This window comes from Camelus dromedarius, chromosome 14 (genome assembly GCF_036321535.1).
Source record: "Camelus dromedarius isolate mCamDro1 chromosome 14, mCamDro1.pat, whole genome shotgun sequence".
In the NCBI taxonomy this organism is placed as follows: Eukaryota; Metazoa; Chordata; class Mammalia; order Artiodactyla; family Camelidae; genus Camelus; species Camelus dromedarius.
In genome coordinates, this window is record NC_087449.1 from 41,361,289 (window position 1) to 41,386,151 (window position 24,863).

The 24,863-nt window shown below is 51.7% G+C and overlaps 1 protein-coding gene across 9 annotated transcripts in view; it reads left to right on the forward strand.

Annotated features, from left to right (window-relative positions):
• The window catches only part of HIVEP3 (HIVEP zinc finger 3), a 449,220-nt gene that overhangs the window by 321,399 nt on the left and 102,958 nt on the right, over positions 1–24,863 (forward strand). For 2 of the 9 annotated variants that reach the window (XM_064493680.1, XM_064493684.1), the window contains exon 1: positions 4,585–4,745. The exons of the other annotated variants lie outside the window; for them this stretch is intronic. The gene's annotated coding sequence lies outside the window, so the exon portion shown is untranslated. Of the gene's footprint in view, positions 1–4,584; positions 4,746–24,863 lie in introns of those variants that run through there. 9 annotated transcript variants of the gene reach the window in all.

Genomic DNA, 24,863 nt, shown 5'->3' on the forward strand with positions numbered 1-24,863 from the left:
TCAGGGGGACCGGGGAGAAGGCTGCTGTTACTGGGGGACGATGGCGGCCTGGACTGGGAGAGCAGAGATGGGGAAGGGGTTCTGGCTCAGGCTTGGGATGATGGGTGCCCCCATTAGTGAAGGTAAACAATATGGGGGGAGCAGGATTCTGGGTCACAATATGGGGACTAAGTAACAGTTGCTACTGTCGATTGAGCACCTACTAGGTGCTGGGTACTCTATCAAGGGCTTTATGCAGTTTCTTGTCAAATCTTCGCAGCAGCCCTTTGAGATGAAGAAGTCACAGTCAGTGACATCATGTAAACATGCTCAAGGTCACATAATAAGTGGAGCTGAGATCCGAAGCCAGGTCCGTGTGACTCCAAGGCCCATGCTGTTACCCACAGCATCAAATTAAGGATGAAGGGAGTGCCTGGCTGAGTTAGGAAGCCAGAAACACAGCCCTCAGGCTGGGGAGCGAGGCTGGGGCTGAATCCACTGGGATCCCAGAAGGTGATCTCTATAAACTGAGAGCATCCCTCGGTCTCTGTCCCTCGAGAAAGATGGCTGCCTCTGTGAGAAGGGAAGACTGATGTAACAGATCTATCGAGAGAGCACCTGCCACACACACACATACACACAAATGGTAAACCAACACAAAGCATCTGAGTCCAGGAAATCATAGCCATGGGGGACAGGAAGGTGGAGAGGGGGTGGCTGGTAAGTAAGCACAAGACCCAAACATAAATTACCTGGAGGGCCTACAGGCTGGATTGCTCAGCCCCACATCGAAAGCTCTCCCAAGAATGCTGTGGCAGTCCCCAGCTCCTTAGGAACCGTGATGTGTTCCAAAACTGTATCTGTAATTTGGTTGTTAGGAGTTGGAAACGAAATTTCAGAGACAGCCTCCTAGATGACAGATCAGATGCCAAGCATCTCCCCTGTTCCAATCTCTTTTAGCCTGTGAAGTCTCTACAGCGTGATGTTGGCTTCACAGCAGAACCAAGCCCAGTGTGTGTGTGTGTGTGTGTGTGTGTGTGTGGTGTTTCCATGGAAACAAGCATTCAGCAATCTAGCCTGGGACACCTGGACCACATTCTCCCTGAATTGTAGCCCCAGAAGTAGCATGAATCTTATCTCTCACCTTGTGTGCCCTCGCACCCCCCGCCCGTCACCCTGCCCCAAGCTTGGCAAACAGTGCCGTAGCATTTAGCAAGTTGCACTGGGGTGATGTTTACCTGCCAGTCTCCATCCTTGGACAGAGCTCCTAGAACACAGGTTTGTGTGTTGCACGTTCCCAGAACAGGGAAGGAGCCTGATTCATGTTTGAGGAACGAAGGAATGTGGGAAAGCCCCCAGGGCCAAGCTCTGGGAATTTCTCAAGACCTGGCCCAGTTATACGCAGGGGAAGGGCTGAAGCACCTGGCACCACCTGCCTTCTCACCTGGGGCCCATCCAGCTGCAGGGTGGGAAAGGTGCTCGGGACCCCAGGATAAGGGTGGTGGCTTGCGGAGTGGAGTTGGGCTCGGACCACTAGCCTTGAAGCAGGGCTGCCTGCCCCCATCCTGTGTCCCTGAGCTCTGAGGCTGAGTCCTGAAGACTTTCCAGCCTCTGGTGAGAAATGGCACCAGAATTGGGGCGGGGGCTGAGTCTCAAGGTGGGGACAGGTAGCTTTGGTTGTAGGAGGAGCTGAGTGGAGGCTTCCTGGCCAACACTCCTGACCGGGAGGCTGGCCACAGCTGGATGGAGCATGTGGCCTGAGGGGTAAAAAGCAGGGTATTTGGAAGATTCTGGGGAACCCAGGGTGACTGTATCTGGCACAATGAAGGCACTTGATAAAATGCCCTTTTCTCATCCCTTCCCTTTCCCTTGTCTCTGGCCAGTTGAGACTGTGTGTTTGGGGGCTGGGCTGGGAATATCTCAGGCCGCCTAGATGGGGCTGCATGAGAGTTTGCCAAGAGAAAGGAGGGGAAAGACGAATCCCAAACCACAGAAAGTTGGAGCAAAGGAGTGGTCGAAGGAAAGAGCCCTGGCAGGGCAGCCATCACAGGCAGGCACCTTGGCCCAGCTTCCCGAGCATCCAGTCCAGTCTCACTGAGAACCTGTCTTCCACCCCAGCGCCTGGCCAGGGCCTCTGGAACTGAAGCTACAGCTCTCAGTTGGATCGTTCTGACCCTCCTATGGCTAGTTTGTCTTTCCGTTTGGCTCCCAGGATCATTCAAACTTAACAAACATTTGTAAACTTCTTAGTCCTGGCAGAAGAAGAACTAAGATGGAAAGTTCCTGGCAGCTCCCAATCTGAAAAGAAGGAAGGTTTCTCCCAGCTGACTGCAACTTGGGGTGATGGGCGCATCTCTAAAGGCAGAAAGCATTGAACTGCCTGTGGCCTCACAGGAGGGTGACTAAATCCATTGGGAGGTTCCCAGTGGGGCAGGACCACCCCTCAACACCAGGGGAGGGCACTCATCCTGGGACAGGAACCAGGCTGTCATCTGAGCTTTTGTGCAAATGATAAAATGTCACCCTTCTGGGCCTATGAATTATAACTAGACACCTACTTGCTCCCACCTGGAGCTGCTCCCAGCCAGGAACAGTAAGCAGAGCAGAGAGGGCTGGACAGGAGTGGAGTAAGGGGCAGGGGCCTATCTTGGTTGCCCTAATCAAGAGACAGACCTATGTCAAGGGCAGGCTTGATTTAGGGTGTGAAGGACAGCAGGAGGGGTAGAGACGGTATTTCAGAAAAGGAGAGTCTTTGCAAAGACCCCAAGAAGTGAAAGCTGTTGGAAGGCTGGGGGGAGTGCTGGCAGTGGGCTGAGCTGCCGGAGATGAAGCAGGTCAGTGGCCTGGCATGCCAGATCAGGGAGTGCGGTCCTTCTCTCTGGGGCTTTGTCAGAGAGGGAATGACCCAATTAGAGCTGGGATTGAGCTCTGGGAGCTGATGGAAGATGAGGGAGACTGGGGCAGTGGTGATCAGCAGAACAGCCAGGAGCCTTGGCAACTGGCCAGTGGGTGTGCAATTGTGTAGGTGAGTGTGCAGACCCAGTGGGTGTCCAGCTGTAACCACACCTCCCTTCACTCCCTGCAAGCCCTGGAGCGGTGGTTTCCTCCCCCAGGCACCTAGGAATGTGGCTCCCCTTTGGAAGCTGGGGCTCCTCCACTGAAGCTGGTGGTCTGGGAAGGGTTGGTTTGCTCCAACTTTTGAGGGAGGGTGGAGGCTCTGCCAGAAACTGTTGTGTGGAGAAGGCACAGAAATCCTCAGGGCCACTAGCCCTGTCCCCTGGGCCTAGATGGCCTCTAGTCAGAGGGAGCCCACTCCCTGTGACAGGCAGGGCCTTGAACTTGAGGTCATCACTTTGGAACCAGAGGAAGCCTGGGGCCTCCAAGGCCTTTTTGGCAGCCCTGGTCAGCTGAATGTTCAGTCACTCTGTGAGTCCTTGAACATCTGTGACCTGGAGAGGGAGTGCCTCCTGCAGTTGGCACCCTGGACACTTAGCTTGCCTCACTCTAGTCCTGACTTTGGCCCCGGTCCCCATAACCTCCTGAGACTGTTCCTGGCCAGCAGAGACCAGGCCTGAAGTCAGCCAGACCCACGGTCAGCCCTGGTTCAGCAGAGAGTTGACCTCGAGGGCGTCACCTGACGAGTCTGCGCCACAGGGTGCCTGTGTCTGTGAGCTACAGATCCTGGTGAGGTCTCCAGGCCTTGGCCATTCTGCTCCCTCGGGAAGCAGGCAGCAGGGCTGAGTGGGGAACTGGCCCACTTGCGCTGGGGACTGACCAAAGGGTGAACCAATGTGACTCAGGTCCCAAACCCTGGGATTTGGTAGCTTCTGGGAAAGTCAGGCCATTGGGAAGCCCCGGGGTGCCCCCACCCCCACCCCAAGGCTGGAGCCCAGGGAACCCGGGCCAGGCCCTCCCCGCCCAGCGCCCATTAAGGCGTATTCCCGCCTTAGGAGGCGCGGACTTCCCGGAGCGGGGCTGGCACTCGGGAGCAAGGCGGGGTGCGTGCCCTTTGAGGGCGACGATGGACTCCCGCCTGGCCGGGTGCCCCCGAGGCGGGGGCCCGAGCGGCGGGGCCCCGAGCGGCAGAACCCCGGCGGCGGCGACCGGGGCTTCCCTGACTGCCCTTCCCGGAGGGCCCGGGAGGAAATGACAGCGCGGGAGCCGGGGCGGGCGCCGAGGGAGGGGCGGCGCCCGGAGTGACACAGCCTGTCACCGCAGAGGCCGCCGCGCAGACCCTCCCCGCGGCCGCCGGGAGCCGGGGATTCCCCAGACGCAGACCCTTCCCGGGGGCAGCCCGCCCTCCTACCCGCCGGGACTCGGCTGCGCGGGGACCCCAAGCGGCGGGCAGCGAGGTCGGGCACGCGGGGCCGAGCTGGCTGGAGAGGCGGCCCGGGCGGCCGCCGGGGTCCCCCGGGCTCGGCGACAGGAAACTGGGGAGTGAATGGAAAGAAGTGGGTGGTCCGGCCCCTGCGACTTCCCCTGACATCACTGCCCAAATAAGGAGCTTCCAAGCGGCCGCGGGGCGGCCCGGAGCCGCGCCCGCCGCCGGCGCCCGCCCGCCAGCCCGCCCCGCGCCCACCCCGCGCCGCGTGGGCCGCCAGCGAGAGCCCCGGGCACCGCCGGGCGGAGCCGAGCCGGGCGGAGCCGAGTGAGCGGGCGCTGCCGAGCCGCGCGGAGGCCGGGCGCACAGCCCAGCGCAGCCCAGCGCAGCCCAGACCAGCCCGGCGCAGCCCAGCCCAGAGCCGCGGAGCCACGGCAGCCCGCAGGTAAGCAGTGAGCGCCCGCGCCCTGCGCCCCGCCGCGGCCTGGCAGCCCGGAGTCCCGCACCTACAAGCGCACCGGCAGCCCGGTTGGCCGGCGGCCAGGGCACCAGCGGGAGCGGGGCCCGTGAGAGAGGGTTGGGCGCGAGAGCGCGTGCAGGAGCGCGTCGGGCCAACTCCGGGACCTCCGGGACTCCTCCACAGCCCGGGGTTGCCTGGTGCACACGTTCTCCGCCCGCGTTTCCCAGACGCTACTTCTGTCACCACCCTGGGGTGACACCAGCGTTCCCGCGTTCACACTTCTCCCGTACACTGACGCCTGGCACAGCCCTACTCGCCCCTCCGGGCCTGGAACAGACCCGCACCCCGCCCCGCCTCTCGAGCCGCATCCTGGCGGACACGGTGGGACACAGCACCCCGGTGGGAACTGCTGAATGGCTTTGGCAGCCCTGGCCACGCTTACCCCTGGAGGCAGTGGTGGTTTGACTGTCCCAGCCGACCAGCCATGGGCTCCTTGGGCTTACTGGGAGGGAGTTAAACTAGCGTTGCTCTGGCTCTTCCCACCCCTCTTGAAGAGTGGTACCTGGTAAGGTGGTACAGCCGAGGGGGCTGTACCTGGCATGGTCAAGAGGGCGTGTCGACTGGCAGGAAGCTATCCTGGCCTCACAGCCTTTTCCAGAGTGGTGCCCATCCTTGGGCATTTCTCTGAGCACTCTCCCCTTCCCTATCGATCGATGCATGGTGCCTAGGTTCCAGACAGCAGTGGTGGCGACTGCAGAACAGGTGCAGGTGTGTAAGCCTCGGCATCTATCTGGCAGGCGGCTCTGTGAAGTGGCTACAGTTGTTCTTCTATAAAATATAGAATGTATTTATTGACGGTCTGATCGAGGACATAGGAGAGAATGATAAAGGCAAGTTATGGGTCCATCACTTAATGGCTGGGAGCAGATTCCTTGATTTCTTTCAGGCTGCATTTTATCATCTGAAAAATGGGGCTGAAGGTCCTCAGAGGAATGTTGTCAGGGAGAATTAAGATCTTATAAGTGAAAATGTTCTGTAAATATAAAGCCCTGTGCACGTGCCAGTTACTGTGGTTTGGATGATTTTGGTCTAGTATTTGCCAGGGCTCTGCTCTGTGACCTAGGGAGACTGAACGCCATTTCTCTTCTGTCGTCTGCAAGAAAGGGGGCATTAATAAGTGTCCCATATGCCTGCTAGCAGAGTCCCCAAAGTGGGTTCTGTGGAACATTAGTTCTGAAAGCTGTGCTACAAGTAAGCTTTCCTTTCCTAGTAAGTCTAGCACATTCTGCAAGCTCTCTATAACCCTTCTGGCCAATCAGTCCAGACTGGCAAATTAAAGTCTCTGAGAAGTACTACAATAAAAGAATCTGTTTAACTTTGTCAGACCCAGCTCTTCCCTTCCCTGTAGCCCTTTTCAAGTTACACATGCTTGCTCCCTCCCCAAGGAAACAGTGCCTCTGGAGCTTCTGATAGACATGATGTGGCGTTGTCCACTCGTCTAAGTTCTAGTTGCCTTCTTGGGTGAAGAGTAAGTAGAAGCCCAGAGGAGGTGAACGCCTTATCTGAGATCACAGCTAAACAATAGCCCAACATCACCCAGTAGTTAGTGGTAAAACAGGGACCAGAACCCAGAGTCTTCATGCAGTGCTTTCATCCCAGTCAGTTACATCCAGAAGTTGACAGCTCTCTTCTGGAACCAGTCTTGCTGCTTTATGTGGACACTCTGCAGGATATGTTTGACAAACATAAAGACTTAAGTGAATTCAGTAATCATCAGGTACCTACTAGGTGTCAGTTGTTTGAGGGGCTTTAACATGTAAAGTTCTACCAGACATGGGCGCTGTGGTAATGGTACCAGTGTCATCTCACACACACACATACACACACACAAGCACTCCTACACACTCACACATCCACTTCCAAACACAAACCCTTCTCTCCCTCCGCTCTCTCCCACGCTCACACACTCGACCCTCTATACTCATTCACATATATGCCCCTACACACGCACACACACACCTACATCTGCTCACACACATGCAGTCACCTGCTTCTATATGTGTACATGCCCACTCCTGTACAACTCTCACACACATATCCATCCTGTTGTACTATAGGCTGCAGCCAGGAGGCGCTCATGGCAATAGGCATGTCCCCTTGTCCTCATGTCCCCAGAGCTGGAGGGGGCGGGGTACCTGGCCCCAGCTCCCCAAGATGAGTATTGAACATGTGGGAATCCCTGGCGGGGCCAGTATGATGTTTACATTTCCCCAGTGTTTTCCTGATTGTCCCATTTTCTGCCATACTTACCCCCCCCACCCCACCTTTTTTTTCTTTTTCTTTTGGTCCAGCTTTTGTTCGGTCACACATGATGTGGCTGAAACAGCCCTGGCTTCTATTGTGTCGTTTGTTTTCATCAACTGTCAAAGCTCTGTTAGGGCAAGGACTTTGTCTCATTAGTTGGATTGGAATCCCCAGCTTCTAGCAGAATGCCTGGCACAGAGGAGCCGTTCAATAAGCATTTATTGAATGAGTGAGTGAGCAAGTGACTCCTGACTGCTAGAATGGCCGTGACCCAGGCCAGCATCCAGAGGGATTCACTCAACATGTTTGCTGAAGTGTCTGCTGGGACCTAGGCACCTTTCTGGGGATTAAGGCAATGAAAATGACTTAATTCTCTGATCACGGAGTTTGCATTCCAGTGGGAAGGGAGAGAGAATGAATAGTAATGGATAGGATAATGCTCAATGGTGATGCACACTGTGAAGAAACTTGAACAAGGCAGCGGGATGGAGAGTGTCAGAGAGGAATGGGGGAAGGTAAAGATGGGGCCCCGGGTATCCTCTCAGAGGAGCTGAAAATTTATCCTGAGACTTGAATAGTGAAAAAGTGATAGCCATGCCAAGATTTGGGAAAAGAGTATTCCATGCAGAAGACAGCAGGTACAAAGTCCCCACAGCGTGAAGGAGCTAGACCGAGGGTGACACTTGCAGCCACTGCTGATTCTCTTACCAGTGCCCTTTGAAGAGGGCAACTGCTGGTATCTGGTATGGGACCTGACTGTCTTTGTGGTTCAATCACAAGAGCCAAACTGAGTGCATCCTGGGCTCTGGGGTGTGGGGCTGCCTCTACTACCTCAGAGGGCTGCCTCCCTTCTGGTCCATCCCCCACATATAAATGAGGAGAGGATTGGGCTCCTAGGGCCCCTCCTTGCTCTGCCATAATAGGATCTGATGCTCTGTGTGAAGGAGGTCCACAACCATTCAGGTGGTCCATCCGGAGGGATCGTGAATTAGTTGCGCCGCTTCCATTATTAATAACCATGATGTCATACCTCTGTGTGGTTCCTGATGGGCTGCAGAGCACTCTCTCCTATTATCCATTCACTCTGTGGACTGGTCTGCCAAGTGGGGGAGGGTTAAGAAGGGGGGATGGTGGCGGTGAGTGAAGAGACCTCAGACACCGGCACATGCTGCTGCGGGCTCATCCAAGCTGCTTCACCCCTGAATCCTTTCTCAGGTGCAGGGCAGGACATGGGAGAGCCTACCTCCTGAGGCCCTGGGGGTGTGAAGTGAGAACCAGCATGTCAGGGCCTGACACGTCATTGTAGGCACTTAGTAGCTGTTGGTTCCCATTTTACAGATGAGGAACTCAGTGCTAAGAGCGCTGTGGCTTTGCTGGTCCACTCCTGTGTCTTGTCTTCCCACCCCAGAGCTCTGAGTAACTGTTTTGTTGAACTGATTTGCCTAAGGTTGCACAGCTAGTCAAGGACAGAGCTAGGACTCAAACCCAGGACTTTGGGCTCTCAAGTCCTTTTCATAAACATCATGCTGTGTGGGAATAACTGTCATGGTTAATAAAGACAGACTTTCACAGCCCATCTCCCTGTCTGTGGACGATCAGAATTACTGTTGCTTTGTTGAGAATCCTAGGATTGTAAGGTCTCAGGTTCTGAGGCATGGTATCCTTGGTAAACCATCAAATGAATATCTTAAAAAACATGTTGGAACCTTCTGGAAGAAGGTGTAGGTGTGAGAGAATGACCTCCTGAGAACTGAGAGCAGTGGTTTAACCAAGGGTGTCCTTTGCTGTCTCCTGAGGGCTTTTAACAGAAGAGCTTCAAGTTCAACCCCAACTGTCTGATTCAGAGCTTCTAGGAGTGGCATCTGGGTATGTGGAGAAGCCCCTGGTGCTAGAAGTTCAGCCTGGGGGTAAGAAGCCCAGCTAGCTGGATGCCAGGGAAGTCTGGCAGGCCCTCTGTCTGCCTCCAGTTTCAATGTATCCTTAGCTGTGGCTCTAACCTCCTTGTCCTGAGCGCACACAAGCCACATGGGCAGAACATGAGCTCTGGGGCCCCCAGACCTGAGTTTGTATCTCCTGCTTTCTAACATGTACCTTGGCCAAGTTCCTTTACCTCTCGCAAGCCTCAGTTTCCTCGTCTGTATTATGGGAATGCTCACCCTTCCTTACAGAGTGGCTGGATGGATTACAGAAGACCATCTATGCCAGATATCTTATGAGATAGCTGAGGCTGACATGTAGCAGGGGAATAGTAAAAACAGTTTCAGTTATTATAAAAAATGAATTATAATAATAAAAACAACTGTAGTATTTTTGAATTGGTTGCTACTAAAGGGTTCAATAAAACCGATTGGACCAATTTGCACCAAACACCGGACTTTTAAGAAGAGGATACATATCATGTTGTAAACATCAGTTCTTGGGCCAAAGAATGACCAGTTCCACAGCCTTCCCGCACCTCTTCATTGCACAGTTCCAGCTCTGGTAGGGAGCTGAGGGCTGAATGGGGACCGCGGCCAGCATCACTACCCACGCCTCACAGATCCATGGGCTCAGCGAGGGGGACGTGAGGCTTGGAGGGAGGCCAGTGTTAATTTCAAGCCGTGCTCACCTGCACCAGCCTGGTCTCATGTTCCTGAGGCCACTGTGTGGGGCAGTTCTGGGGCAAGCACATGGCTTGGGGGAGTCATAGGAAGTTATGCTTCTAACCTACTTTGTCATTCATTCATTTATTCATCAACAGCCTGTTGAGTCCTTCCAGGGGCTCAGCATGGAGCTAAGCACTAGGAGAGCACCTGCCTCCTCACGAAGCTCTGAGTCAGATCCAGCCTCTCCCTAGCCAAGTGGCCATAGACAAGTTGCATTTCCTCACCAGATCTCAGTTTCCCCATCTCCAGATGGGTGTGTTCTGGCTACTTTACCAGAGGAATATCTTGGCGTTTGAAGGACCCACTCCTCTCTGGAGTGCTGGTGAAGTTTTAAGGTCTTTATTAGAGTGGGTGAGCAGAGAACAGGGCTTCGGAACCAGGAGGGACCCACTCTGCCGTGTGATTTGCTGTATACTTGCCGTGTGATTTGCTGCATTTTTCAACTTCTCTGTGTTTCCTTTTCCTCACTTATCTAATGTGGTTCTGACACCTTTGTCGCAGGGCACTATGAGTGTGAGATGAGATGAGATGATGGTAAAGAGTACCTACCTGGCTGTTAATCAATGTGGCCCCCATTTCCTTTCTGTTCTGGCTCTCCTGTCCTGTCCTGTGCTTTGCTGCTTTTGGAAAGTGACCTCCACCCATCGCTGCCCAAATTCATCAGGTCCCCAGGAATGGGCAGGAGGCGTGGAGGCAGACTGCCAGCTTGGTGCTCAAGGAAATAAGCACATGCCCCTTGGTGAAAGATGGGCACGGGGATGTGGTTCCAGCCCAAGAGGAATCAGGACCAGCATGCCGAGCCAAGAGATGTGGGTTCTGTCCTGGATCTGCTACTAGGTCACTGTATATCATTTGCTAGTTCCCTCCCCTCTCTGCATTTCAGTATCCTCACTGAGGCCAGTCTGCCAGACCTCCTGGCATCTTCCTGCCCTGAGAAGCCTGTGAGCCTTTGATGTGCAAATGCTGAGTAGCCTCAGTAATGGAGTGGGCCCCAAGTAGGGTGTGGGGGTTTCACCGGCTTTTTCTAGCCTGGGCTCTGCTGGAATTGATTGTTGTGGAGAAGCCAGCAGACAGACTGTGGATGAGGAAGAGACTGTGGTTTCTAATTGGCAGAGCTGCTCATGGGAGAGGAGGCAGGTGAAGAGACGTTAATGGCATGATATTAAATTAAAAGAAGAGCATTACTCTTTTTTTTTTTTCCTTAAAGAAGACCCAGAAGGCTCAAAGCCACCTGCTTCCCGAATAGCTTTCCTCTCATTTGAATTCAACAGTATGTTTGGATAGGAAGTGTTTGTTTTCAGATGATCAGGATGGAGGCATGAAGTTGCAGAGTGACACTGAACATCCAGTCATCTACCAAATATCTGTTGAACATTTCCTAAGTATCAGTCACTGTTCTAGGCACAGGGATGTAGCAGTGACCAAAACAGACAACAGGCAGTGCTCCCCTGGAGCTTATAGACTAGCAGAGGGAGACATCCTGTGAATAGAGGCGCACGTAAATGTAATATGTCAAATGGGGTAAGTGCCGTAGAGGAGAAAAAAGTAGGGTAAGAAGTTAGAGAATGCCAGGGGGAGGGTTCAGGGGGCTTGTGTATGTCACATGGTCAGGGAAATTATCACTAATCAGGCGACATTTGGGAAGAGCCCTGAAAGAAGTGCAGAAGTGAACAGACTAACTGAGACAGAATTTCCTTTCTGCGGTACCTGAGCGCCTATGGAAAGATCTCATTTGAGGCTGAAACTGTCAGCTCAGCCAGGCAGCTCAGACTCTGGGCTATCCTGCTTTCGATACAGGATACCAAGTCTAATTTATAATGGGCATTACACCGGCGTTAATGGTAATAATAGTGAGCAGGGTAGGGTTATCGGTGAATTGGACTTTGAACCTTCAAAACGCCTGTCCACATAGACGGTCTTATTCAGCCCTCTCACAAGTAGAAGGTATCATCTCCATGATGCAGATGTGGAATCTGAGAACTCTATGCATGGAGTGACTAGCCCAGGACCAGATCCCAAGTGAGGGGCAGAGTGGACACTCAAAGCCAGACTCTGCTGCCCATCAGATCTGCGTTTCTCCTTGCAGGACAGTGGGGCACCCAGCATAGCACCCTCCATGCAGGAGAGGATGATGTTTGTTTTTTTAAAACAAAAATAAACCCATAGACTAAGAGGTACGACGACTGAATGCAATATGGGATCCTGCATTGGATCCTGGAACAGAAAATGGACATTACTAGAAAAACTGGTAAAATATGAATAATGTTTGTAGGTTTAGTTAATAATAATGTATGGGTATCAATTTCCATTTGCCCCATGTACCTTAGTTTTGTAAGATGTTAACTTTAAAGGAGGCTGGGTGAAGGGTATATGGGAACTCTCTTCTATGTTTTCAATTTCTCTGTCAATGTAAGACTATTCCAAAGGGAAAAATTTATCTAAAAATAACTGAATAAATCAAATACACTCCGACTCACTGGCCTCTTCAAGGTCACTGATAAGAGCCATAAAGGTCATCAAGTGATTGAATCCCACCTGCTACAAGGCACCCCAAGCATGCTGCCTAGAGTTGCCCGTGTGAGAAGCAGCAAGATTATAAACCAATGCTGGTAACCACACTAGAGGAGGAGTGTACTCTGGGCGGTGTCTCCCCTGGAGGCTGCCCCTAAGTGAACTTCTCATAGATCATATGACTTATATTGTAGGCTATACCAAGTATGCCCTTTACATGTGATGCAAACTCACCACCTCACACTGTAACTCAACTTGATGCTATAGCAGACAGAAGGAAACCAGTTCTATTTGTAGGGCTGCATCATGTGACTCGGAATCGTAGTGACTAATGGCTGTGAAGGAGTCGTGTGCGGTAGTGAGAACAGAAGCAGAGAGGGAGGTGTAACGGTGATCTGGTTTTTTTCTCATGGTAGAAAACACCAGGGCCAGGGGACGGGGTCTCCTGGAGTAAAGGAAAGAGATGAGGGTCAAGGGCTTCCTTGACGTGATTCCCCATTCACAAAGCAAGTGGGCTGGCTTAGGTGAGTCTCCTGGGACCCTCTTGCTGAATACCTCTGAGTCCAGAGCAAGGGATTAACCCAGGCTCACTGTGCAAATGCCTGAGAGTTAAAGTTTAGCCTGTCTGGGTGACCTGGTCTCCTAATGGTGTCCAGAGGGCTTGTGCCACTCCACACGTCACCTTGGCATGTGGACATTTAGTGTCACCCTGAAATGTAGGATTGGCAAAAGATGCTCAGATGGACAGGACACCATCACCATGAGTCTCTTAGAAAGCATTTAATGTTTAAAAGAGTAGGGCAGCTGCTCCCTCATAGACTCTTTATTTTAAGCAGGCTCTGATCTTGTGAAATAAAGAAGTATGGCATTCCCTGGTGTGTTCTCTAGAACACAAGTGCTGTGGGATGGAAAGACATGATACAAGGAGAAAATAAAAGTGCAATAGCAAAGTACACAGGCCCTTATACTGCAGGACTTCTGAGTCTTTAGTATGTGAAAGAGCATTGGAAATCTCCCGAAAGTGTGTGGAAGTGTGTGTGTGTAGAGGTGGACATTGTGTACAGTTTTCCAAGCTTGATTGATCAGAGAACTCATATATATATAATATATATATATGTATTAGCAATAGGTTTTGTGTGTGAGTGTCTGTGTGTAAGGAATAGCTGAACTAGAGTTCTATACAAAAACATTCTGGAAAACACTAAAGTTATCTGAGGTCAAAGCTGGAAAAAAACATAACGACTGCTAAATTGTGACTCTGAGACTTGTTTCTGCATGTTAGTTTTAGCAAGTCTGTTTCCCACATTTTTCCTATTTTGTTAACTCAGTTTCTCTCTTCTCAGAAGAAAAGTGGCAAATGGCATGCAAATGACCCTTCCCCCTCCACTGTGTGTTGTGTCCATGGGAGACAGAAGTGTTGCGTGTGTTTGCTGAGGTGAGGATAACCAAGCCATGTGACAACTCGGGAGGTCTCCAACCCAGAAACCCACACGTGACATTGGTGTTTGGGGAGCTGAAAAAGAACCTCATTAAAGGTGCCACTGAAGCCCCCAGTTATGCCTCTGTCAGGTGTGGCTTTCACACGAGGGATCCCCGGCACTTCCAGATACACAGGTGTGTTTATCACCCTGAAAGACGAGCACCTTCACCGCTCCCAGTGCCAGGCTGGTGGACGTGACCCCCTGGTGAGATCACTCTGTGATTAGGTGATGATTTATAGGTGATCAGATGATGATTTCTACATAGGCTGATTGTCACCCACTCCCTGGTGCCAGACTTTCTCACCCTAAGTTGCCCCCAGGGGAGAGTCCTGGGACCTGCCCGCCTGCCTTTGGAGCCCTTCACAGCCTGGGGCCCACCTCAACCTTCATGTCCCCTGACTTTTACCCTCATGAGTAAATCCTGCCCCTACCCAAATCCTGCTCTTCATTTCTCAGGCATGTTTCCATGTCCCATCTCAGGTAGAGGGTCCAATTCCATTTTGTAATTGCCTCTCTCAGAAACTGAACTTCAGTGTCCTTACCTGGTATAGTAAATCAATATGCACTTAAAGACTCCACAAAGAAAGTAAAGGATAAATAACAGAAAGAGGGAAAATTTAAGAAGGAAATTTTCTTTCTCTATGAGTTAGATGAGGGGGGTACTTTTCAAATATCTCATTTGAGGATAAAATGGTTGGTTCAAGTAGTCCCTCAGACTCTGGCCTGTCCCCCCTCGGACGTTCGTGACCTCAGACATCATTTGACGTCTCCGAGCCTCCCTTTCCTTGGTTGTAAACATGGACTGGCGCTACCACTCCCCTCTTGGGGTTTTGATTCAGTGCTGTGAAGCTTGCAGGGAGCCTAGAACAGTGCCCGGTGCATAGACAGCTTCGTGTTAGTTGTTATTCTTATTATGAGAATTCCATGAACCAACTGCAAAAACGGCTAATTGAAAAAAATGAGCAAATATGTAAACAGGTAGTTCAGAGAAGTGAAAATGGCTCATAAACATATGACTAATGCTCTAGCTACTAAAAACAAAGGGTTAGAATTAAAAATGCTTACAGATGGCAAACATGGGAAAAAATAAAGACAACCTAATGCTGGCAAGGGTCAAGGGGACTTGTGAGCTTCAATTGGCATCAATGAAAATGATACAGGCACAGACCTGCCCTGATCCTGAAATTCACCAGCTATGGAAACACAAATAACACAAAGATACATATATATATATACACACATACATATACATACACGCATATACACACACATTTAAATATACACATATATGTAGATGTCCCCTTATAGCGTTGTTTGCAGTAGAAAAAACTTGGAAATGACCTCAATGTCCAGCAGTGGCAATGCTTAAGAAAATTATGTAAATTCATACCAGGGAATACTTTACGGCCATTTAAAACCAAACAAATGAATCTATAGGTCCTGACGTGGGAGGACATTTATAACATATTCTTAACTGGAAAAAGGTTTCTGTGCAATATGTTTCATCTGATCCCATTTTTATACCGAGACAGCTAAACAATTATATACATGTGTGCACGTGTAGATATGTTTCTGTGTTCATGACAACAGCGTGGGAACATACCAGGGAACTGTTAGTGGTAGTTTCATCCGGGGAGTAGACATTGGGTGGGTAAGAGGGTGAAGGGGGACTGGGCCACATTTTACTTTATATACTCCTATATTTGCTAAAAAATTATTTTTAAACAAAGGAAACAAGAAAGAAAGCCCAAGAAAATGAAGAGCAAAGACTAATCTCTCAAGCCCAGGGTTACTGAGAAGATGAGATGAGGTCATGCTTGGCACATATCTAACAGGGTGCGTGATGCTTAGGAAGTACCCAGTAAACGCTTCAGTCCTCTTGCCCCTCCCTCTATAGGCTCTGTGCTACCCCTGCCCCTCCGAGTCCATCCCAGTGTCTTCCCCAGACCATGAGCTCAGTGGACATGCAATGGTGATCACAGCCTGGACAGCACACCGGGCACTGTGTGCACCACCGCAGTGCCTGCCCTCAAGAGGTCCTTGGTCCACCCTGCCTCATTTCCCAACAGTTCCCTGGGTCCTTTCTTCTTGGTCCCCTTGTAAATGGCTGCCATCCTTCACTGGTTGTTGCCGGCCACAGCTCCTGTCTCCCAGAAAGAGCCTCTCGCCACCTCGCAGCGTGGGGCTGTCTTTGTCACCAGCACATTCCAGGGGTGAATCTTATCCTTTGGGTCAGGTCTGCTCACTGATTTGTTTCTTTTCCGTTTCCGCTGGCGGCCAGGCTTTCCCACCCCTGGGTGTGTGATCTTTCTTGGGTCCCTTCCCCCCACTAGTTTCCACCTGGCTCTGATGAATTCCATCATGTCTGCTTAAAATCATTTTACTTCCAATTTGCTAATTTAATTCTAGTCTTACAGAATTTTGGCAACCCTGCCAAATTGGGTGCCAGATGCAGATTTAATGAGCATATTTTCAGTTCTTTCTTTCCTGTCTGCATGAAGATACTGAAGAGAACAGGATCTGGAACTAGTCCCCAGGGGCTCCCTGGAACACCCCTCCCTGTGTTTGACCCTGAGCCCCAGGGCAGGACCCTCCAGCCAGGTCTCTGTCTGACCGGAAGAGCTCACGTCTGCTCCTCAGGGACATGAGCAGTTCTTGCATCATCCTCCCAGTCCTAGAAGCCTCAACCCAGTTCCCATCATTTGGACTTCACAGGAAGTGTATTTGGAGATAATTACTTATTTCCTCCAGCCCATGTCTCCCAGCAGCCATGTGCATCTCAACAGATGTTCAGGATTCGTTTATTTTGCAAATACATATTGAGCACTTTCTAGAGTGATTTCTCGAAATATGATCCATTGATGACTGCAGTGGAATTACAGCCCGGATGGAGGGTAGGGGAAATGCATATTCTTGAGCCCTCCCCACAGCTGTAGCATCGGACTGTGGGACAGGGTGCCGCCTGGGATTCCACCAGCCAGGGGATTCTTGTACCTCCAGCATTTCTACATGTGACCTCAGTTCAAACTCATACAGACCCCTTATGGAAACATTTTTTGTCTCCAAGAGTAAGATCAGAGAAGTCAAGTGGGTAGCTCGAGATACGCGGGGTTTCAAAGCTGAGACTTGGCTTGAGGCTTTCTGTTCTTAGTGTGGGGCTCTTGCCATCTCTCGTCACAGTGGCTCAGGGCCGAGGGCTGTTGTTTGAGATCCCGATCCGCTGCTCCTGACGGAGACGCAGCGTGCCTGTGCCTGCTTTAGAGCATCCACACACGCCCCACTTCACAGTCAGGGAAACGGGGACTCCGCGTTCTCCCTGCCAAGCCGTCAAGTCTGCAGGGCTGTGAAAGCAGGGGCCGGGACCCACACCACATCTGATTCTAAATTCTGTGCCAAGTGGTGCAAAGGGCTGGATGGAGGATAAATGGATATTCCCTCGAGGACCAGGAAAACAGGCGGAGCTCTCTGGCTTCAGCATGAGGGTCTGCCCTGTCACACAGCAACTCACGTCTGTTCCTGAGCCTTGGGCTTGTCATCAGTACGGGATAGGCTTGGCCACAAACGGTGATTTCCAAACCTTTTAAATAGTGGCACCCCCCCACCCCACTTCTCAGTTTTCTGTGGCCCCAATAAAATCTTACACAGAATCACAGTATGTACAAAGAGGCAAAACTGGAGCGGCTCAGAGCTTTCCAGGGGGCAACTTGGAACATCTCATTCAGCGTTAGCGTGGGTCATCTGTTGCCTCCCCCGCCCGCCCCCTCCCCAACGTGACAGGTGGCTGTAGCCTAGCTTTGGGGTCTGGAACGCCGGGCTCCAGTCTGGGCCCTACCTCTTTCTGGCTGTGGCCTTGACCAGTTGTTTCCCTTCTCTGAGTGTCAGTTTCTTCTCTGTAAGATGGAGATGACAGCAGTTAAGGTGATGTTAGGATGAATGAACTAGTGCATCCAAAATCCTTACCGCAGCACCTCACATGTAGAAGGCATGGTGCCCTTGTTTTCCTCTGACAGGATAGGTTGTAAAACATGAGAAATTAACAGTCACGGCAGAGATTTCCCAGGGACACCATGTCGTATGAGTGAGTGGTGTGGACAGTGAGGCCTGGGCATTTGTAGGTCTGTATGTTTCAGCCCCTGTAGAGGGTGAGAACTTTGAAGAAGAAAACTCTGGGAGGTGAGGGGTGGGGTTTGGACCAAGCTTCCAAGATGAGAGTCCCAGGGCAGGAATGCAGAGCAGGCTGGCAGGGCTCGCCCAGAGCAGAGGCAGGGTAGGGAACAGCTGGGCTTGTGCGAGTGGGCCTGTGGTCGCTTCCCTCTGTAGGCCTGGCTGCCACGGAGAAGGGCCCAGTCACATCTCGGACGCTCGAGGATGGGACAAGATCATAGCATCATGGGCTTCAAGCCCAAGGAGGTGCCCAGTGGATCCCAGTGCTGGTAGCCAGAGGTCAGAGAAGGAAAGGTTGGGACCTGCAGGGACCCACTGGAAACTCCCATGCCCATAGTGCCACAGGGACGCGGACAGTAAGTGTGAGAGAAAGTGGCACCGAGGAAGGGATGTTTTCCATCCCAGTGGGGCTATTTCTGGCTCTGCTCCGGCTCCTGCAGTCACTGTGGAAACTGCACGTGCCCGTTCCAGCATGGAAACATGACGAGTTTTTCAAGGGTGATGTACACTAAGTAGGCAGCCAGGAAGCTGCCGCTGCTGCTGCTGGCAGGGTGTGAGTGTGTGTCTGCCCGCCTCTCCCTCCCCACGCACCCCCACAGCCCCGTCTCCTCTCTCTGCCTGGGCTGCCTTTCTCCTGGAGCAATATTTAGGGGAGATGTGTTCCACACAGCATGGTAAGTAGGCAGAATAATGGCCTCCGAAAGCTGTTCACATCCTCATTCCTAGAACCTGTGGATCTATCACTTGACATGGCAGAGAAGAATTAAGATTGCAGATGGAACTATGGTTGCTAATCAGCTGACTTTAAAATAGGGAGATTATCCTGGATTAGCCATTTGAGCCCACTGCAATCACGAGGGCCCCTTTTTTTTTTTTAAGATTGAGCATCACTTTATTAAGATATAAATTATATACAATACAATTCATCTATTTAAAGTGTACAGTTTGATGATTTTTAGTCTTCACAAGGGCCTTTAAATGTACAAGGGGAAGCAGGAGGGTCGGTGTCAAGGGTCTGATGTGAGGAAGTTTCCACTGCCACTGTTGGCTTTGAAGGTGGAGTAGGGGGCTGTGATCCCAGGAATGCTGGCAGCCTCTCAGAGCTGGAAATGGTGAGGAAATGAGTTCTCCCTGCAGCCTCCAGGAGAAACAGCCCTGCCAGCACCTTGACTATAGCCCAGTGACCCATCTCAGACTTCTGACCTTCAGAACCATGAGATCATACATTTGTGTGTTTTAAGCCACTGAGTTTGATGGTCACATGTTACGGCAGCAGCAGGCAGTATACCGGGGAGGCTGAGACTCCCTGGGGAGAGGTCCTCAGAGAGGAAAGTTGCAGACATGTTCTTTTGTTTTCCTAAGGTCTGATCATTCATTGCTTGTTGCCTCACTCTGGACACGGGTCCCCTCTGGCCAGCATGCTCAGTGGGAAAGTGACTATCCCCTTAGTAAGCAACCAGCTCTTTAGTCCCCAGAGCAGGGTCTCCTGCAGGTACCCCGTGCAGACGCCCATCTCCTCAGTCTGGAATGCCACCCCATCTCCCTTCATAAGCCCTCTGGTTCCTCAGCGCCCCCTGTCCTGTCCCCTGTAAGTAACCTCTCCTTTCTCTGACACTCGGGGACCTTGCACTGTCTGTGTTGTAGCCACCAGCCTGCTGCCACCCCTCTTCCCACATCCATCCACCCCCCCCAGCCACATTCCAGGGCATCGCCAGAACCTAGGGGAAGAATGGGTGACATCTGACAGTTGAAACCAGTGTGCCCCTGACTTGTAGGAACCATGTTCCGTGCTGTGTGCTAAAAGGGCCTGGACTTGAACACAGGGTGCGCGGGACTCAGTCCTGGCTGCGGCACCGGGTAACTCCAGCCCTGGGTAGGTCACTTTCCTCCTTCCTCAGGCACAGGCTGGAGGTAAACCAGTGATTGCTCCTCTCCCCACTGTGGTGCATGTCACCACCCTGCCTGAAGCGCTTTTCCCCTTTAGGTACTTCCCATATGCCCAAACCTGGGGAAACCTAGAGAAAATGTGGGTGAGGCGAATGAGGTGCCCAGGGTACAAAATTTAAGGAGGTCCTCACCCTCAGCATACCGCAAATGTGGTAGGGAAGTCTAACCCCACACTCCCTTAATAGATGAGGAAACTGAGGCCTTGAGAGTGGAAATGCCTTGCTCCAGGGCACGTGGGGAGCTGGTGGTAGAGCTGGGGCCAGAACACAGGTCTCTCACCTTCAGCTCCAGTAGGTCTGCTCTTCCAATTAAATGCACGAGTGAGTGGCTGAATGACTTTATTACTCCAACACATATTTGTGGAGTGCTTATTCTGTGTTAATAGTATGCCAGGGACAAACAGGGCCTGGTCCTCCCCTGAGAGTTTATGTTCTGTCAGGAAAGAATAAGTAATTAGGCAGTTAGCTCTTTAATTACAATGATAATGAATGCTATGCAGGGGACGGTCAAGTCACAGATTGTGAATGGTTGTGTAGGTTGTGCACTGCACAAATGCATGTAGTCCTACTGTGGGACCTCTGTTAAGGAGTTTACAGTGTGATTTGGAAGACGGGACCAGTATATCCTTAAAGTAACGGTACAAAATCATGGGTAACAGGCTGGAGGAAGGGCCCAGAATTGCAGCCCTCATTCCTTCTCTTCCAGGGCTCAAGGCCCTCACCTTCTTTTCCTCCCTGTTTGATAGTCAGATCACATGTAGTGAGCCCTCATTGGGAGTCTCAGAGAATGAGGCCTGCAGCCAGAACGGCCTGGGAGACCTGGAGGAATGAGGCATTGCCCTGTCTTGCGGGCAGAGTTTCTGTTGTCCTGGACTGGGTTCAAAGGCATGGAGGCCTGTTATGGCGGAAGGGGCTGGAATCTTCAGAAATAAAGGCTTCTCTGCCTTGTCAAGCTCCAGCTCTCAGCATTGTCTGTTCTCTAGGATGATGGGCCTGGAAGGAGCCTGGCTTCTAGGAATTAGGCACCTCCTTCCCACCAGTGCAGTGTGTGGTTTTGTGCCTCATACTTCTCCGGGTGTTTCCACCTGCATAAGGAAGGCACGTGGAAAAGCACAGGGAGATGTGTGTTACTTTACTCAGTGTCCTGCCTGTCGGGTGAGGCCAGCTCCTAAGTAGCCATGTTGTGATATCCTGGGGGCCAGCTCCAGCCTCCCACACACTAGGTGGGGGACCTTAACAAGCTGCTCCCCTCCCTAAGCCTCACTTTATCTGTAAAACAAGAGTGAGAAAGACCTATCTCACCCAGTTGTTAAATTCAAAATAAGAACCAGTCTTCGCAGGGGTGTTTTAAATTCCTGGTTTATAAGGACACGGAAATTGCCACCAAAATGAGGGCATTCCTTCAAGGATCAGAAGGGCATCTAACAATTTCCAGAGTTAGAGACCCACCCTGGCTTTCAGGAGGAGCAGAGATAGACACGTGGTGCTCTCTGTTTGCTTTTCTTTACTTGGGAAGAATTGTTCTGGCTGGTAAATAAATCAACTCCTGGACAGGGAGTTAAAACAGAAGGGGTCCCTAGAGATGGGCTTGTTCCAGTCTTTGGTTTGACAGAAGGGGAAACTGAGGCCTAGAAGGCAACCCGATTTGCCTTCGGTCACATGGCAGGTTAATGGTAGAGCTGGGGTCAGACCCCAAGTCCTGCCCACCTCCCGTGCCATCCCACGTCCTGCCCTGTAGTTCTGGGAGTGTAGCTATTTACAGAACGGTAGGTAGGGACAGCCAGGTGGGGAAGCAGGAAGGTGGCCCCGGTGAGGGGTGAGAGGGTAGGAAGGCGGGTACAGTCTGGACAAGGGTGATCAGGGTGGGCAGGAGGGAGGCAGCAGCATGGAAAGTCTTGGTTCTGCGTGGCCAGAGGTGGAGCGCCCTTGAGATTCCCCTACTCCTGGAACTGCCCTGAAGCCTCAGATGATCTCCAGGTTTCCAGGTGGCGCAGCTGCCAGGAAGGCGAGCCTCGGGCTGTTCGGGTGGGGTCTGGGGCCGCAACACAGAGAGAGATGTTGGGTATCCTGGGAAAACCCTTTCGTCTAGGTGGACCGTGGACCTCCCGGTTTGGCAGATTCACCTGTTGCTGGTCCTGGAAAGTGAGGTCCTGAACGTGGGGGCAACATCTTGGAAGGCAGGCCAGCAGCAGTGTGTTTACTCGCTGTTATTCACCACTCATCCATTCCGCATGCCAGTCGCTGTGCTAACAAGCACAGGGGGTACACAGACGGTACACGCTGTTCTTGCCCTAAAGGCACTCACTGTCTGCAGGGAAGATGGACACAGAGGAAGATAACAGCTATCACAGTGTCATGAGGTCGGTGTTGCAGCAAAGCTCTGGGTGGAGGGTCAGGAGCTTGAGAGAAGGGAGTTCCAACCTGGTCCGTGGATGGTGGATGGGCCAGGGGAGAAGGAGGCATTGCCAGGGCTGAGCTTTCAAAGGATGGGTGGGAGTTTGCCTGGCAGAGAGGGGAGGAGACCTTCCTGAACAAGGGTTTGGAACCTGGGGAAAAGGCAGCATGTCCAGGTATTATGTAACTGAAGTGCAAGGAGTGAGGGAGAGTGTCAGGTGATGGGTGGACGTGTGGGGAAGAGGCTCTGGTACCCCCTTAAGGAATCTGGATTTCTAAAGGTGGTCAGCAAGAGTCGGAAGTGGTTATGGCACACTGTGATACTCGCTTATTCTGTGATGCAGAAACACCACTCTGTGCAGTATGGACACTGGACCCAGTGTCAGTGGGTGGAGAGGAACCCAGGAGTTGGAGAGACTCTTACGGAGCCAATTCACTGGGAACCTGGTGACACGTGGAGGGTGGGGGGTGAGGGAGGGGGAGAGGTCAGCCACAGCTCCTGGACTTCTCAGGATACCTCAGATGTCTTGCAAGGCTTCCCTGCTGAGGTTCAGAGTCCAACCCTGGGTGGTGAGCTGCCTACCCAGCGGGACTCAGCAGTGGAGCCAGGGCTGGGCTGGGGCTGTGAGATCCTTGAGGTCCTGACTGCTGGTTCCCTCAAGAAAAACCGAGAAGAACATGCGGATACTGTCAGGCTGTTGATTCATCCTCACCAACACACCTACTGATATTTCCCCGCTACCCAGGGATGGTCACCTGAGAGAGCTCAGGGTTTATCCCCTCATTCATTGTCATGAATTATGCTCAAAGCTCTGTGAGTGATACAGAGATGAATCATACACATCCTAGTCCTGTCCTCAAAGATCGTGTGGTTTGTCTGTGATGCTGACAAGCATTTGTATAAATATCATATTCCACATAAACAGGGGAGAACAGAGAAAGGCCACAATAAAGAGACCAAGTGCTGTAAATAAGAGATCATTTCTGGCCAGAGGGTAGGGCATGGGGGCTTCATGGAGGAGGTGGCATATGAGCTGGGTTCACGTGGGCAGATGTGGTTGGATTTGGCCACAGTGAAGTGGAGAAGAGCATTCTAGACAGAGAGAACTGCACAGAAGCAAGGAAACTGTGAGCATGATAGTTTGGTAGAAGCAGGGGTTTTATACGGGAGCACTGATGTGAGGGACAGCCTGGTGTATTAGTGGAGGAGATCCCAAGCGTAGACTTTCACTCTCTAGGAGGAACCACTGAAGAATTTGGGACAGGGGAAGACATGGCGAGAGCTGAGTGTCAGTTTATCCAGCCTTTTGGAGAGGATGACAGTTCAGATGCTGCTGTGTATTGGTCCAGGGGAGGGGATGAGCACTGACACCTCAGCAAGGGTGATGGAAAAAGAGAACTCTCTCCGTGTTCATTGATGTTTATTGAGGCTTTAGGCCAGGCACTTTTCCAAGCACTTTATGTGGATGAACTGAGTCTCCCCCACAATCCAGCCAGTGGATGCTACTATTATTCCCACTTTACAGATTATTTCACTGAGACCCAGAGATGTTAGGTAACCTGCCCCTAGGCAGGTCACGGAGCTAGGAAGTGGAGGAGGCAGGGATTCGAACCCAGGGGCCTGTGCTCTTAAATTCCACCCTAAAAATGGCTTCCCCTAGGGACTGAGCAGAGGAAAGGTGGTCTTGCCAGAGTTGAAACCGTTCCTCCCACCTGGCAGACCGCCCAGAATGGTGGGGCTGTCTGGCTCTGACGGCTGACCCTGGCGCTCTTCACCCCAATATGTTGTGAAGGGCCCCTCCGGGCCTGATTTGGTTCACCGATTCGAAACAGCCTACATATAGGTGGTGACAATGTAAATAACTGATGCAATGGAAACTTTCTATGGAAAAAGGTACCCACTCAAACAGCCACAAAGTCCAAAAAAAGGAAGAACAGCAGAGCAGACTTGGAGGGCTCTGTAGCACAGTTTCCTCTGGCACAGCCTTTGTGTCTGCCTGAGGGTCGGAGCTAGTGTGGGGCAGGGGGATGGCGGCACTGGGCAGGATGGGATCTAGACCAGAAACTTGGCTGGATCCCTGGAGAGCCTGGGGTCAGCAAGCTTCCCCTCTGAGCTAAGGAGGCAGCCATGTGGGTACAGAAAGCGATTTTCCCTTCAAGCACGTACCCTGGTCCTCAGTCCCCTCCGAGGATGTGGATGATGACCCCTCCCTGTTGTGGTCCAGTGGTTGAGCTTCTGCAGTCCCTGGATCTCCCAGGGCCTCAACCTGCTCTTTTTTTTCCCTCTGTGTCCTCCCTGTCAGTAAGTTGTGGCAGTCTTGTTATGGGACCTGGAATCTTCTTATTTTAGCAGACAAAAATCATTGTAAATGTAAGTAAAGCTAAAAGATCAGAAATAACCAAAAGAGGAAGAACGAGGTCATTTTTTGAGAAGTTGACTCTGTATTACATAATTTTTACACTAACTCAGACTATGCACTGTTGCTCCCAATTTAGAGATGAGAAGACTGAGACTTGAAGTGTTAAGTGACTTGCCTGAGGCCACACAGCAACAGGAACCAGTGGTGCCAGGTTTTGTCTAACACCAAAACCTAAGGCTCGCCTCCTGCTATGCAAGGCTGTCCACATCTGTTTACTCAGCTGTCAGATGGTAGCATC